Source organism: Ooceraea biroi, chromosome 3 (assembly GCF_003672135.1).
Source record: "Ooceraea biroi isolate clonal line C1 chromosome 3, Obir_v5.4, whole genome shotgun sequence".
NCBI classification, from domain to species: domain Eukaryota; kingdom Metazoa; phylum Arthropoda; class Insecta; order Hymenoptera; family Formicidae; genus Ooceraea; species Ooceraea biroi.
In genome coordinates, this window is record NC_039508.1 from 4,372,394 (window position 1) to 4,389,041 (window position 16,648).

A 16,648-nucleotide genomic window follows, 5' to 3' on the forward strand; every position below is an offset into this window, starting at 1 on the left:
ATTAGTAATATTTATTACATTGAGATATATATAATTGAAACAGTTGAAATATTAACTTAAATGTAATAGTTCTGATTAATTGATAATTTGAATCCTAAAGGACATCAAGTTGATCATTGAAATATGTTTTATTGATAAATTCTTCTAGAATTAGGAAAATGTTACGGGCATTTAAGTATAAGAATAATATTTCGATCGTCGCAGCTTACACCGTGTGCGTGCGAACATGGTGCAACAGTGTCATAAATCGTGAATGGCGCCAATCATCGTGCAAGCAGCACGAGACAGCTCGATGCTTACGTTAATCACGAAAGGAGAATATTTTTTATTGTTGTTATTGTTTGTTTGTTTAGTCTATCTCCAACGAATCGTGTCATGTTGCCCGGCTTCGTTGTAAGATTTTATTTCGGGGCAACTTGCGATCAAAATCGATCAAAATCGATGGAAAATATCATTCTAATGATTTTTCAGGTATTCAGCTATATACATACAAAATTATCTGTGTATACACATACATATACGTATGATTTGAATATTTTCATATATTTGTTCAGCAAACATTAATTTCAATTTATGTGTGTGTATGTGTATCCAATGTCCGAAAGTAACATTACATAGCAAAGATAAATTCAACGTACATTCAAAAATTGATATGTTATAAAAACTACGGAAGAATTACGCTTTGTTGTAAGATTAAAATCTTCCATCTTCGAAAAAATAGTTGTCTTTTCAAACCATCCGGGACGGAGCCGCGGCAACGTCGCTGTATCAGACTTAAGAAAGAGCAAGCGAGACGCGTTAAAATGACGTATAATTTACTGTTAGTCCAATAGATAGTGTAAGCAGAACTGTAACGAAGAATAGATGTATCATGTAGTCTCATCGAGAGTCTCCCGTGAGCTTAATCGCGTCCAATCAAAAGATTGTTCTACTTACCTGGGACTAATTAATTTCAGCCGTTTTAAGACGACGATGCTCGTACTTTAAGTTTCGTTACTAACTCTGTCCCTCTTACGTCCAAGTGAATCTTTCAGAAATTTTACTTCCAAATGAATTTTTCGCAAATACATATATATATATATATATATATATGTATTTATTCCTGTTGTACATACTCTCTCCTCCGAAAGCTCTTTTATATAATACTATTATAATTTTGTATATTTAGCGCATGTATACTTACGTACTTTTAATAAAAGTCAATAATGTAACGGCTCGTCTTAAACGTACCTGTTTGTCATATATTCGAGAATTTATGTAATCAACTTAAACTGATTAATTCAGTGTTATGATTTAACAATGTTTTACATATGAGACACTTTACTCGTTTAATCATTGTATACGCGAAATGCATTACTAACATTTTGTTTATCGAGTAACTTATCTGTTTTAATCAAACTCTTTTCTAGCTTTCATTCACATAAAAATTCAAATTTTAATACTTGTAACATTTCGAATGTTCTAAACAATATGGATTGTTAAGTGTATAATTCTATTTTATTATTATTGGACATTATATTTGTAAATTGAAGAGGGAAGGTCCATTATTCAACAGAAGCTTTGGAAGCTGCTAGAAAACAAAGACGTATGCCAAAAAGAGAGAACAGAACAATATCGAAAAGGAGGATTTATAGTGTCAACAATTAAGCACGATCAAGCGAGAATTAGTTAATAACCGTTATATATACATAGAATTACCATTTACTAAGAAGTAAGCATTTTTCCACACAAATTACTAAACCATTTCTATTGAGATATTAATGTAAATTTCATAGATGGTATACTAATTATTTATTTTTACAATAAATTCATAACGTTGTACATAAGTTTTGATGTCTCAACCACTCAGTCTTCGCTGCTCACACTCACATTGCAGAGCATTTCTGCGGTTCACCGTAAAATCGTAAACGTTGACTTGATTAATTCCTAATCAACGAATTTATTGCTCTGCAAATTCGATTATGTGTGCTGAACATTTATGGAAGCAGTTTCGGACGTAGCCCTTCACAGCTCGCCATCGTGGCAACGACAAGCCCGACAGTCACAGGCAGAAAAAGTGGCGACGTGCGCCGGTCCGCGTTTCGTGATTCGTCGCGGCCCGCGACTAAAACACGAGCCTAATCCACAAAACAAACCGATCTTCTGCAGAATCCCATTCGAGACGCGGTCCTTAGCTGCGATAACTCGCATACGCGACGAAAGGCCCGATTCGTCGAAGGGTATCCATGTCAGAATTTTACTTCACAAATAACTTTACTTACATCATTGATGCGTATTAGAATTCTGTCAGTCCTGTCAAAATATTTAACAATTAAAGAGAACAAATTACATTTATTAACGGAAATTAACTATCATATATATAAACAAATTATCAGGAGATTAAAAAAATCAGATATGCAAAACCGTCACAATGGTAGTAACATTTTTTTCAAATTTCGTACGCTTTATTTAATATTGACGGCGGTGGTTTATGCACCGAAATTGAGAGATCTGGTTTGTAAAAAGTCAAAAACAGCATTTCAGTCACGAAATTGATGAAGCGCGCGTGTGTGAAGACCCGAAAATGGAAACATGTCATTAAAATGAGTCGTCAGAGGCTACGCGTCAATTCCGAAAGAAATCGGAAATTTTATACTCCTCCTGCTCGGCCAGCAGCCTTTTTATGCCATTCTGCCGTCGGCCCTTTGGATGACCAAAAGCAGGTGACGTACGGTGAGTATACGATGCAGCGAGAACACGTTGAGTCGTAGAATAGTGGGGGTAAAGTTTTCGTGGCGTGCCAGCAAGCAGCAGCAGCAGCCACTACTACCATCCAGATTGTTACTCCCCTCTTCAAAGCATCCTATTCCGTCTCTCTTTACCCCGCCGTTTGTGCCAAGTCATCGACGTTTGGATAAAGGGAGTTCCTCTGTCGGAAGGGAGCTCGGGGTGACGCCCCCGTGGATGTGTTTTATGCTGGTGGGGATAAACGTCTCGTCTTTCTTGCACCTATGCCTGTCTACGTTCTATCTTCGTTACCAACGAGAGTTCGCCCTCCCTCTCTTGCCTTCCCTCTTTTATCCTTTCTTTCTTTCTATCTGGTACCGTCGGCTGCTGGGCAGCGCGGAAGGGATCCAGAGCGAGGGGAAAGCCGGCCGTGAAATTAAAACATGATGAGAGGTCTAGATTGAGACACGAGAGAGAAAGAGAGAGAGGTGGTGAAGAAATAAAAAGGAAGCAACGGCGAGAAAGACGGAAACAGCGGTGAAGACGGAGACGACACTAACACCAGGGACGCATCTGCGAGAGAAATGTTAAAATAAACATCAATTGTTTTGGATGACGCTTACTAATTTCCATGCGCGCATATCACATTCATTAAGAAGTGAATCTTAATTATTAGTTTAATAATTTTTTTCTCTGAATGAAAATACTTTATCCATGAAGTATAAATCTGGGATGTTTCTTTCGTATTGTTTAAATGCTTCAAGCGTCATCATGACGATATAAAAATGTAATAAAACAGCGATATTGAATAACTCTCTTGAATTAATTTATCTCCAAAATATTATCTTTCTACAATATCTTTTATCATACATATTAAAATATTTGATCAACAATATCGAAGAAATTCTACGAGCATGATCATGTATTCAGAAATCTCACATTTCCATATAATACAACATTGCTGCAAGCTTCTGTGCTGTATGAGTTACTTCTAGATTCTACGTGTGGTTGGTCACAATGTCGACTGCACCGGTCGCGCGATCAACGTCCTTGCACATCGCATGCCACGGAATAAATTGTCCAGAAATTTCTAAAGTCGGCACGCTTTGTGGGATTAGTCAGGCGCGCGGCGGGCTACCACTTACAAATCATCAGATACCAGTTACTAGTTACCACCTATCATGTGGCAGTACAACTTTGCCATTAATATATAGGGTGTTCGGTAATAAAAATACCGCCACTGTGTGAGAGGGTAGAGCGGATTGAATTGGATAGAAAAGTCATCTATTTTGCAAACAACATTAAATATTGAGATATTAGATTGTTAAATGAGTGCGTACCTCGCGTGCTGATATGGTAGGCGTGGTATATAATAACATCAATATTAAATTTATTTGTTAAATGTATATGGATATGTTGCATTTTTATAATATAAATTTAATAAAAATTTTAATGAAAACCATTTTTAACAGAATTACAAAATGTCACATACACGAACCAAACTGTAAAAAAATAATAAAAAAAGATAGAAGAATAAGAAAAGAAAGATTTATCTGCCGCCTTAAATTGCATGGCGGGTTGAACCATAAAATCATGTGTCGTGATATATCAGCAGAATATTCATGCGTAACTCACAACTATTGTACAGATGCTTTTCATTGGGGTAAAGAGAGCCGAGGGGACTTATATCGTCCACCGCAAAACAGATACGTCCGCGGGTTAAATGGCCCAAATATTCCATAAGCCGAGCACGTCCTGCGTGTTTGAATTTTCTATGAAATCCTTTTCACGTATTTGCTTCCACAGACGATCGGCATCGATCCAGGCAGGAGGACATTTTTGGCGAAGATGAAGGAGGGTTGCAGAGTCTCTCTCACCCACATTGGATTCCTTGGAGCGCCTCCGCTCGATAGCACGAGATCTTGATTCATAGATCACGGCGGTTCCCTCTATCCTCTTTTCAGGAAGCGGCACAATGCTAGCACCAGTGCTCTGTGCCATTATAGGCAGAGCCGATCTAGTCGCGGACCTGCCTTAACAATAGATGCGAAGTCGGTCATTGTGCGGGTGCTTTGGAACCCTGGGATAGAGAGACCGAGGAGGCCTTCCTCTTTCTGCCGAGTTACCGAGATGTCTTCATTAGGCTCACTTCGCCGCTTCAGGATACAGGGAACTTCAGCTCGTTACGACCGTTGAAGAGGAAGAGAATATTTCAGGACCAGCAGCAACAAGTTATTCGACGGGTCAATAGATGATGTTAAAAAAATATATAAAATGGAAAACACATATTTTCAAAAAAATTTTTTCTTTCTTTTGACACGGAGGAATTGTGTTTAAGGTAATAAAGTTACGTTGGATATGCTCCTTTTCTGTTTCAAAACTCAAAAACATTTTTTCAGAAAGATGTAGCTATGATTAAATTGATGATATCTCTCTGTGCTCATGAAGTGCTTATATGATTTCATTGATTCCACTTACTGATTTATATTATATATTTATTTAGTTTCTGTATAATCTTTCATTTATCTATCGGAATATGATTGTTACTATTTATATGCGACACTAATATCTTTTTGGTAAATAAAATCGAACCGTTACGTCATGCTCTCTACATTTCACAGTTCAGTTTCCAAGAAAAACACAATTTGCGAATGTTCATGGTGAATGTTCATGCCATGAATGACACAAAGCTGGGATATTATCTGGATGGATCCTGTCATTTGTCGGGATTTACCTGCCTTCCGACCTTTTTTGACGCGGCATTTAGCTCTTATCCCGCCGCGAGAGTCAGATCCCGAATGGCAGTTTCTCTTCAACAAAACCGACAGATCCGCCCAATTCATCGTTTCCATCGCGCGCGAATGTTGCTTCTAATCAATAAGCTACAGAATTTACTATTCTTTTTGTTCCAGTTATTTGATCCAAGATATGCCATGTCGTACAGCGAAATAACTACAATGAGGAGTATCGATTAATTCCTTTTGTATCACGCGACAATTAAGTAGACATAATACAAAATTTAGGAAATAAATGATCAGTTTTTTAAATATATTTTACTTATTCATATGTGCTCTTTTCACATTTTACTACAACAGATTTCTAATTCTCTTTGTAACTGCTGCTCTTAGATCTATTCAACAATGTATTGTCATCGCTATTGTTATTAAAATCTTGAGAAACACATCAGAAATATTAACGTAAATAACAAACAAAAATGAGGCTTTTTCACGTCGTAACGCGTTCAGAAAAACGTTAACTAATTTTAAGGATACGGACAATTAAGCTTAATATATTTCAAGGCTTTAACTGTAAAGTCGTAAGCGTGTAAAAGAAACTTTGTCTGACATCTAATTAAATTCATGGCGAGATGCGACGATCACCTAGCCAATCGAGCCCCTTTTGGCGGCATCGCTAGTTTCTGAGAAACTTGAACGGTCCTTCGATCAGCCGACCAATCGAAGCAGGAAATACCCGAGCCTCCATTGTGAGACCAAACACGAAATCTGTCGCCTGATCGCAAACGTCATAAATTTCATCAAGATAAAAATCGGTAAAATCATCGGTAAAAACCGTGCTAAATCACTAATGGCCGAAAGCAAATTTATAGCTCATGAAAGTTCATAATAAAATGCTTATTAATAGTAAAAGAAATTTCTTTTAATTAATAAAAAATGTATTTTATTTTAAAAAATTTGTGAAATTTTTGATTATAAGATACAAAATAGTATTATATCATTAACTAAGTAATCTGGGTCACGTCTAAATAGCAATACAACACAATGTAGCGATGTTTTGGAGAATTTTGGTTTTCGTTGTTTAAAGGTTGTCCTGCTATAAAATTAATATACTATAAACTATGTTATATTCTGTCATAAATATGTATTTAATTTGATTTATCCATTTAGACGATCCGGACTTACTTAATGAGTTAATGAACTATAATATAATGTTGACTGTACAAGAATTTTTATATTAATAAATGATTTTAATCCTTATTTATTTCTTATTTCTCATTTAATCCTTAAAACTCTTTTAATATTTTAATAATGTAAACTTCGATTTAATTAGAACGTTAGTGGCCTTCCTCATAATGTCCGTTACATAATAAATTCTTTTCGTCATCGATAAAATTAGTAATAACCCGACAAAATGTAATTTTTCACGGTCGCAGATTCCCTGCTGGCAGCTTCCGTATTTTGTACATGCCTTATTTCCTGCGGTTCAACACTTCGACCTATCGTTTGCATCCTATTCTTTTTTCTTTCTTTGACTCGTGAAACTTGTCACGGGTAAAGATCCCACGTGCGTAGGGGGGAGTGTATCTAGTGCAGCTGATCAGCCGGGAAATCGAGGGATCTGGAGGCGTGACACGACCCGTACGATCCATTCCTTTTCCATGATTTTCACGCCCGGGTCGTTACGACGCATCTGAAACCGCCTCGAATTCTCGAACGGTGATAATTTCCCCGGAACATTGACTCGTCCGCCTTACAACTGGGTCCATTCGTCACAGTGGCTTCGGGGCGCTCGTTCCTTCACGTGTCCTGGGATCACGACCGCCGTATCGTATATAAGCGGACGGCGACGTAATTAGCGCCAGTTCGATCCTTTTGTGTTACTCACAGGGCGTTGAGAACAAGATGATTACCGACTCTCGGCAGGATTCTGGCGCGCCATCTTATTCGAAGATGAAAAATCGTGTTTCTTCTTCTCTTCCTTCGTTCCGATATTGTTTTTTTGTTCACCTAAGAGAACCCATGGAGGGTTCTTTTTTCCAATTTTTTGCGCACACTTCCTTTATAAATGAATTTCCACATTACGCATATGTGTAAATGTTTCTATTTGTAAGAAATAAGATATTCTTTTGCGCACAACAATTTGAATAGGATTTGTATCCATAAGATGGATCTCGTATCAAATGAACTTCTAACTTCTGGACGATTGTCAAAGAATATTTACTCCATTCAAATGTTACGGATAACAAGATGAATCGATCATTGATTGATGATCGTAATGGCAAATAGCGTAAATCCCTCTACCACTATAATACGCGAGGCAATAATTACGATATCGAGATCGTGCGAGCAAGACATGCGAGAAGGAGAAGGAGAGAGCGTGGAGAAGCTGGTGAAATGTAGGATGGAAGCGCCGCCAATAAGGAATCAACTGTAGACCCCCAACGTCATAATTCATCTTCATCGGTGAGGCTGTGCCAGGTTGCCCAACTTTCCGGTGGATTAGCAGTCCGCCTCGCGCACGTAATGATCGTGTCGAGTAGGTAAGTAAAATGAAGGCAGCTGGTAGCGGCGAAGGCGAGAAGCAAAGAAGAATCAATTTTGCTTTTTCTCATCCTGATCATCTTCGTCGTCTTTGTTGTCGTCGTCCTCGCCGACGTCGTCGTCTTCGTTGTCCTCGCTGTTCTCGTCGTCGTTGTCGTCATCGTCATCGTCATCGTCATCGTTGTAACCCTTGCAAGAAGCAACGGCAGATAGAGCAAACAAGGAACAAAGAGCCCCTCGAGGTGACTTGCAAAAGTCCCCTATGGTGGCTTCTTACGCTCCTGAGCGTCATGGGGCCCGTTCAACGCTCATAAAGCCCGCTAGGGGCCTCACCGTGGAAAAACAATGAGGCGGCCCGATCAGGCTCGAGCTCGCTCCGCAGCTTCTCTGATTCGCCATGAAGCCAACAAGAAATTGACTATGATGGCTGCTCTCGCTTCTACCGTCGATCTGCCAGTGGCTTCTCCTTCTTCGCTGAGAAACAAGGGATTCTGCGTTTTGCCTCGCACAATCTCTTCCACGAGTAATCGTCGCGCGATAACGAAAAAGCACCTTCGCAATGTTCAGCTTCTAGGAAGATAGGTGTAAGTCGTTTAGGCTTTGCTTATGGTAAGCGATGGTGAACGCGTTCCTCTTTTTCTTCATCTCGCGAACCTGTCGCGTGTGAGTATCGTAAGGATCTTCAGGATCTCGTTGCGCACGCGAATCAAAATGAAGCATTCGGATTTCACGGGGCTCGTCCGAGGCTTTTCTCGTCGAGACTTTGGATCTTCGCTAATTCGTGAGCGATCTTATCTAGAGATCTCATTTGGGTGCAAGCTGCTAACTCTCAACACCTTGGTGGTAAGTTCTCGCTTTCAGGCGTTCCTTCGTTCCAGATGCCCTGTGTTGCTCGGATGCCGTTCCTCTTTTCTTTCCTCTCTTTCTTTCAGAAATGCAGTGAACAAGAAGGAAAGGAAGAAACAGTCTAGTGCGAACATATCTTAGCTTCCACTGAGCAGATCGGCTGAGCTGATAGGCGGTGGTGCCACCACCAGCGTCTTCCCGTGATGCTTGCGAAGAAAGTATCCTGAAAAGCGTTCGTTGTCGTCATAAATCGTAATTTATAGGTTTTTCGGTGGTAAACCGCACGCGGAATACGAAAAGGGAGCAGGTTGACTTTTCGGTGCAGTTCTTTCCTCTTAGGTATCTTGCCTCTTTTTGACGCTGCCGGCGTCTCTATACATTCGGAAAAACGAAGAAAGGAACAGACGTGGAACAAGAGTCAAGAACGCGGACCGAGCGAACGAGAGAGGGAAGAGAGGCCTAGTAAATGGGGCTGTAAATCTGGCGGGTAGACCCATTATAAGTTTATTACCGACTTTCCTCGACGCGCGACACTTCCCCGGGTACCAGCCGAGAGTCCGACTCAAAACCTGTTACACGCACGCGTAGTATCTGTGAAGAAAGAAGAGTAAGAGAGAAATAGCAGATGGAGGATGATGTTATATACCTGAGGCCATTAGTTATCTTAGTTTACTGAAAAAAATATTATAGCCTTCAAGCTATTTGGCTCCGGTTGACATCCGTTGTAGACAATAAAGAACCGTGTAGAAAGAATTATTGTTACACATATTTTACAGTTACACGTATCGTAATATATAATAGTTTCCTAATTAACGTGAAATAACACAGAGACATCAATTTTGAAAATCGCTGTTTACAACTGATGTATTTCACCATATACATGTACACAGATGTGTGTACTCATATAATTATGAGTTACCTTAGTCTATTAAAACTTAAAACCACGATGTAGTAACAAACACATTTATGATTACGCATGAATATATCAAGAAATTGCAGAGTCGGATTGCCAGCATCCCCCGATCACACAAGTTGTTTGCCACAACTGCTCGGTTCTGCAAATCATGATGAGCTAATTATGTAGCGTTAACTTAAAGCGAATTTTCGGCTCGCGCGGCTACTTGGATTCACGGCCCGCGTTGAGTTTTTCGAATATGCCGGATATTCAGGCCCCACCGAGCGTTTCCCCGTGACGGAGGTGGACCGAGAGGCCCCGAGGGTTTAATAACACCGTGGGTCCCGGCATAACCGACCGAGACCGACCGGGTCCTCCCCCAACCCCTTTTGGCATATATATAGCAATTAGGCCGTGGAACGTCTCTATCCCAAGCCGCGGCGGCCTTCCCTGCCATGATTAGAGGACATACGCATGCGGTAGAGGCCCGGCTGAAGGGTCCTACGCCGTCCACCACAAGATTAAGGTCTCTTCCACACCGTTTCCTCCTTTTATCCTTTCTCTCCATCCCGCGACGAGTAGCCTGCAGCGGCAAAATGTGTCGGTTCGAATTTCGACGTGTGACAACCTCGTAATACCTGATATTTATGCGATGCTGATGATCAACCAAGGACAAGTCATTGATTGCGAGAAGTAGATAATTGCATAACTCACCACATTTCGTTCTTTTACACAGGAGATATAGACGTTTCTACTTTTTCAAGCGTTCACCTTTAGCGCTCAAGCAGGAAAATTAAAAGTGAGCTGTACGCGCCAATGACGAATTAAGATATTCGTTAATCGGCGCGATAAATCTGATCGAGAATATGATTCATGATTATTTAAGGACCATACGAGGAATTCGAAATTAGCTGTGTCATGAGTGCCGCCTTGAGAGCGAATTAACATAAGAAAAAATGTTATCTGGCAAAGAAGAAATAAGAGCGAGATTAGGCTTGCGGTTAGAGGTCCAAAGGAAGATGTAAATAGGATTTCGGTGAGAGATACTTCGAGACAAGAGACCGGTATCTCTACAAGGTATCTCTTGTTTATACGAGTGACAGTAAAAAGGATATATAAAGAATATAAATGAAATTTTCAACCCTTAAGAAGATGATTTGTATTCACCAGATCAAATCCAATAATTATTCCCAAATTTAATAATTGAATATAAAAATAAAATATTACTATCTAAAACTAAAATATTTATTAACGTAATTTGAAATAATGTAGATAGCGCAAACGATTGAGTATCAACTTTAAAAGCGGCGTGGAGCTTGCCAAATTTCTGAGTATAAGCGCGCACGAGAATTTGATCAAAGATGTCGCCGCGGCAGTCTTGTCGAGAAGAGTAAATGCGGTCTCGTCTTCGGGAGGTCTTCGCGTGGGGCGAGGCCACCATGTTTCTCCCAGACTCCTCGACTATCTTTATTTCTTCGTCCCTCTGACGACAGTTCGCTTGCTCCGTCCTCCTTTTGGGCTCGGCGTGCGAGCATCGGCCACCTTGGGGCGCCCCCGGGTAGCGAACGGACCAACCTGCCTGTCTGCCTCGTGCCACCTCTGCTTCGATCCCTCCCGGGGTTCATCTCTCTCCTGTCTTTCTTCATTGCCCATCTTCTCTTCTCTCTTCACCTTATATCGAAGAGAATTTGATTTTTTATCGATAGTGTCACAAGCTAAATGGTACTCGCTTTTCACAGAAACAGTTTTTCCTCAACGCTATTTGCTTAATGTTATCTTGTCTTTCTGAACATTCGATGAAGTTTAGTCATTATTTAAGGTCTGTAGGCTCTTAGCGCCTGTAGGACCTCAATCCCAGTACACGTGGTTTCACTGAAAAACCGAAAATTCCGACTCGATTCGCATTCTGGACAGTGGTCAAAACGGTAGAAAAACATTCTTGCCGTTTTCCCACGCCCAAGTGTCGGCGAAACTTCGTAATAATAAAGAGGCGCCGCCGTGTTGTTGCGACCGTGCACGTACATCGGCTCGTTTTGTGGGGACCCTTTCGGGCCCCACCGCCGTGCCCGTCGTGCCGCCGCGCTCTGCCTCCATCGTGTATCGAGTCTCCAGCTCACGAAATCCCAGGAAACGAGGAACAAATTATCTCGTCAGACGGACACCGGTTTGAAGCGACGAGAGGCTCACTCGTTGGGCTCGGGGCGATGAGGGAACGAGGAGGCCCCGCGTCCCCTCCTACGATTCAGTCTCACCATTTCTCTTTCTCTTCAACATTTCTCCGAGCGTTCGCTACGAAACCTCGCTGTCTTTTTCTATCTCCATAAGCTCGGTCCTCGGTCCCCGATAACTAACTGACCCAACGCCTAGCGCCCCGCGTGTCGGCACAGGCGGCTTCTTTCTTACCTGATGAACGCGTACAAACACATACGCACATCGTTGGTGAACCCAGCCGTCACGCCAACGACGTGCAGAAGAGGATGATGAGGTAGGAGGGGATGCAGGGTGGGTGCCGGTTAATGAGCTAGAACCACGGGGGGTTCGGAAACAGGGCCCGCAAGGCAACGGACTCCTTCGGCTTTCTGGGAAGTCACGAATCGCAGCCTCCCGGCCGCTTGTGTTACATTTCCCGCGTAAAAGTTGCCACTTCTTGTGGGCTTTGCCTTTTATAAGGCAAACTTAGTAGGTAGGCGCATTCATGCAAAGCGTGTTCACTTTTCCTCGCTTGCGCCCTTAGCCAATATTGCTATTAACACGTGTCGATCAATTTCAAGATACTCATTTACGTCTATTAACATCTTTATCGTTCGTTAGTATCTCATTTCAAGGTTCTGATCATGTTACAATGAACAATGATTCCACTGATTTAAATTTGTGTACATGAACGAAAACATTTAAGTCTGAATTCAGAAGAAACGTGTCACAAACTAAATGGTACTCACTTTTGACAATTTTTTTTCAACGCCATTACTGAAAAAAGAAGGAAATATCTGTTTAAAACTGAGGATAGTGCAAATTAATGTGGAATAATAAAATCCAAAGAACCAAACTAATATTTGCAAAATTTTGTTTGATCTTTAAAAGATTTCACGGAGCGACAGAGTGTTGAAAGATCAATAGCGATGTTATGAGAATAAGCCTTATACCTTACGCTTACGAAGTTACAACGCTTATAGTTGAAATAAGTGAGACGAAATGATAGGTTCAGCTAGAGGAAAGAGATTGGAAACATCAGCGGAAGGAAGAACGAGAGGAGAGATGCAGCGAGAGTGGGGTACACTTGACCAACAGGTACCCGGTGAGGTACCCCATGAGCAATCCCATCATTGGCTCAGCCCACTCTCCCACTACCGCGCGGACGCTAAAAGGTTTCAGTCTTCCCTTTCTACAGTCAGCATCCAACATCTTACTGTTAGGACGCATTTTGAGCGAATTGAGATGTGCAAATCGAGATAACAAGGCTAAAATATTGAGATATCATTATCTGATTTTGTTATTTAATTTTTCTAATACTTATTATAATACGGACAATTTGTAATATCAAATTATAAAAGTAATCATTTATCATTTTGATTTCTCATATAATCTTAATCTAGCATTCGGTTTTGAAACAATTCGCTATTTTTAATTATTTATTTAATTATTTAATTATTTTTAAGATGTACGTATACAAGATGTATGTGCGCGTGTAAGTATTGTTTATATATTATAAAATGGTTTAATGGCGATTCAAAATAACTATTCGACAAAAATGATCTCAGTTCTGCGTGATGAAAATGTTAACGTGTAAATGTTTTCTGATCGTAATGATAGCATTAATAATACTCATGACATCAGTATCACGGTGTAATATAATACAGTCATGTGGAAAAGGATGAAAACTAAAGCAAAGATCGAGAAGCTCTCGTGCAAAAGAAGATAGGTAGGGTAGAAACGGAAGCAGATCCTCTTATGCACCGGTCGTAACGAGCATGGCGTTGTTGCCGGCTCGACTGTACTCGCATAGTGCATGTAACATGCGTCCCTTTTTGTTTACACTGGATAACACGACTACCATGAAGCGAGGTAACCGCTTTTTGCCGCGTTCTCTCAGGAGCAGTCCTGTAAGACGGATCGATTGGACGTAGCCGCGCTCGCATATCGGCACTCTGTCGATTTTAACGACCGCACGGTCCATTCACTCCGACCAACCGTACAAAGCGCTCTTGGCTTGACAATTTTATTTCTTGCTCATTCTCTTCACCACATCTAAATAGCTGGCGACGTCGAGCACGGTGTTTTCAAAAAATTGACAAAACGTATCGATCAGACACGGCTAGAAGAGGAGGTAGGAAGTCACGCCTGTCTAGCAACATCCTAAAGCGTATGCTTTTAATGACTTGATCGCGCGATAATTATCCCTCTTATTTTATCTTTTACTTAATTTTATATTTATTACACTAGATATTTTGTGGAAGGATATTTGAAAGATTGTTCTAAATATTCTTTTAATGGTTTATAAAGTACGTAAAAAAAGAAATGAATATTTTGATAAATGGAATACTGGATATAACACGTTATTAATGCAATGTTGTGGATGGAACAGTGAATGATATGTACCACGGAGAACAAAATGATTAAAGAGACAGTTCCCAAGAATAAGTCGATACCTGAAAACTCCATAGATTGGCCGTTCGTTTGATGATAATTAGGTCTCGCGAAACGAAGTCTCGCCTCTCCCTCGCTACTGAAGCGGCACTGCAAAATTAACAAAATAATGAGTAGTCATCAGTGTTTGTCGGTGGACGTGACAGTAACGCAGGTCGCGGCTGATGAGGAGGTTCCTCAACAGAGAGAATTACACGAACGTGTTGTGAGAGACAAACCACTAGCAAGTTGACGGGAACAGCTACGAGTCGACGGCTAGTTAATGGTGGTGGAAGTGCATGGCACGTCATCCCTTTCCTGGCGATGATTATCCTGACGTTCGTCGCCGCGTCTCATTCAAGATTGAAGTATATCTCGTGTGTAATGATAGTGTCTTCATTTTCATGATTAATAAATGATCACAAATGTTATAATTAAATATCTGCTACTTCATGTATCAATTATTTTTCTGCTAAGACAATGAAATTGGTTGTTTTATGAATATTCGTAGATATTAATCAAATATTAAACGCTAATTAATATTTTTTTATATCGCATGTCGAATATCCATAGAACAAGTAATTTATAGTATCGGGAAAAAATTTATAAATTTGATGTGAATTATAAATCTGTTGTAAAAAAGATTTCTTCTGAAAAATATTATTTACACTATTACTGAATGCTTCAGAAATTTTAATATCACAGTTATAGTAAAGACAAATGAAATAATAAATGATTTTTCAATATACGCATGTTTGTTAAATACTACCAAAAATTAAGTTGTTCCAAGAGTTGATGAGATGTGAGTCACACTTAAGAGGATTCTCGGTTGTTCTACACATGCTGCGCAGGAACATGAAACCATAGCGGAGAAAATGTGAGGAAAGGTACGATATGCTGACAGTAGGCGGATGAAATCCATGAAATCCTGTCGCTAGTTGACTAAATTTTCTTCCAGTTAGCGACTTTGAGAAATCTGCGGCAGTTTTAAAACAGAGTCAGATAAAAAAAAAACAGAAAAAAACATTTGATACCAAGCATATGGTGAAATTTCATGTGGTGTTACCGGGAGTTGAGCACTTTAGAAAGTAACGTCGGAAACAGATTTTGTTTCGTTCGCAGATTGCTATAACTTCCTTCGCATTCTGGCAAATTTTTTATTGATAAAAAATGCTTGTTGAGATATTGACAGAATGACTTTGTTAAACGTTCACGATTTTTCATTCTATGTATTCAAAAGTGTATCAAAGTTAATGATCATTCTTTCAAATAATCCAAATAATTTCCATAATTTTAATAAATAAAAATATTAAGTTGTTTATTTATATTATCCATCATATTTTGCTATTATTATTTGCTGTTATTAAATATTTATAATCTTGCAAATGTATAATAATTAATTAGAATAAATTATAATAAATAAAAAGTATAATAATTAAAGTATAATAATGTTATAATATTATTTACACACATGTCTTAATACTAATCTATTACATGTCACCGGTGACTGTCACGACTGTCACGACCATAAACGGAAAGTTCAGTGCTGGTTACCGCGAGTGATCGTCGTGGCGATGAACGTGTTAACAGAATGTTGAGTTGCGCGACAGTCTTGAACCTAAAGTCAAGTGCAATCACGTTAATTTTTGGTACCTACTTCTTGTGAAAGCATCGTCAAGAAAGACAGAGAGACAGAGAAACAGAGAGAAAGAGATCTGTCTTTCTTCGATACACCCACGCGCTTCCCTTCGTAGTTGCAGGAATGAGATGGAAGATACGAAAGGGCCGATGGTGGGAGTCAGGGACGGCTGGTGCTAGTTGAGTTGTCGAGCTGACACGCGGTCTCTCTCCTCGTTCCACCATCATCGCACACCCGTCGTCTCTCTTCGATCTTCATTCCACAGCCGCACATGCTCCCTCTCTCCTTACGATCCTTCCCACCCATTCCCAATTGATCCGCCTCTCTCTCCCGCGCCGTCCCTCAACGTCCCTTAACGTCTTACCTTTTCTTTGTGATTCTCTTTCTCTTTCTCTCTACCTTTCTTTCTCCCTTACGCTCTCCTTTCCTTCCCCTGACAGACCAAAAGCGTCCGTTCATCTTCCTCGTTCTTACGTCTTACGAATTTTCCTTCCCGTGTCTTCGTAGCTTCTCTGTCACACGCCTACCCGGGAACGCACAGCCGCAGCCACCGCCACACGCCCGACCTCTCTCCCTCTCAACCACGCTCCCTCTTGATGATCTTAGTGCAGGAGGAGGAGGAGGAGGAGGAGGAAGAAGTGGTGATGGTGGTGGTGGTGG